The sequence below is a fragment of the Apaloderma vittatum genome, unplaced genomic scaffold (genome assembly GCF_000703405.1).
Source record: "Apaloderma vittatum isolate BGI_N311 unplaced genomic scaffold, ASM70340v1 scaffold12860, whole genome shotgun sequence".
NCBI lineage: Eukaryota > Metazoa > Chordata > Aves > Trogoniformes > Trogonidae > Apaloderma > Apaloderma vittatum.
Window position 1 is genome coordinate 229025 of NW_009692977.1, and position 1061 is coordinate 230085.

The following is a 1061-nucleotide window of genomic DNA, read 5'->3' on the forward strand; positions in this document are numbered from 1 at the left end:
GCCATGAACAGACAGGTCACCCTCTGGGTGGATTTCAACCTCAGCTCTTCTGCTGAAGACAGGGTGCCCGGGTGTAGGCTGGCAGTCGGGGTGTTAGTGATGGTGAGGGCAACTTTTACACCCCTCTCCATCTCAGCCCAATGGTGGCGCAGGACAGTAGAGCCTGAGAAAAGCCTCCTGCCTCAGGCTCCTCAGACACCTCCTTTCTCCCTCTCCCAAGTACTGTGGCCCATGGCACAGGCCAGGAGCTGATGCCACCTCCTCTCCCATTAGCCTTAGCCATGGCGGTGGACCCGCGGGATGGGAGGAGGTGTCTGAGCCCTCTGAGCACCATGTCCGTCACCCAAGGACAGGTCTGGAGGATGTGGGTGCAGGCATCACAGAATCACAGCATCATCAGAGTTGGAAGGGACCTCTAGAGATGATCTAGTTCAATCCATCTGCTGAAGCAGGGTTGTCTAGAGCACATCACACAGGACTTGCATCCCTGGGCAGCCTGTTCCAGTGCTCTGTCACCCGCACAGTAAAGGAGCTTTTCCTCACATTTAGATGAATTTTCCTGTGTTCCCACTTGTGTCCATTGCTCCTTGACCTGTCCCTGGGCACTGCTGACAAGAGTCCGACTCCATCCCCCTTGCCCCCACCCTTCAGATGTTTATAGACATTGATAAAGTCTCCCTCAGCCTTCTCTCCTGCAGGCTAAGTAGTCTCAGCTCTCTCAACCTTTCCTCGTAAGAGAGATGCTCCAGATCCCCTGTCACCTTCATTGTCCTCAGCTGCACTCTGCAGCACTTCCTTGAACTGGGGAGCCCAGAACTGGACATGATATCCAGATGTGGCACAGTATGCAGATGTGGCACAGTATGCAGATGTGGCACCGTATCCAGATGTGACAGAGTATGCAGATGTCACACAGTATCCAGATGTGGTCCAGTATGCAGATGTGGCCAAGTATCCCGCTATGGCCTCACCAGGGCAGGGCAGAGCAGGAGGAGGACCTCTCAGCTAGGGCACATGGCTCGGGGGATGCTCGGCCTGTCCCTTGGCGAGCTCGTCCCCAC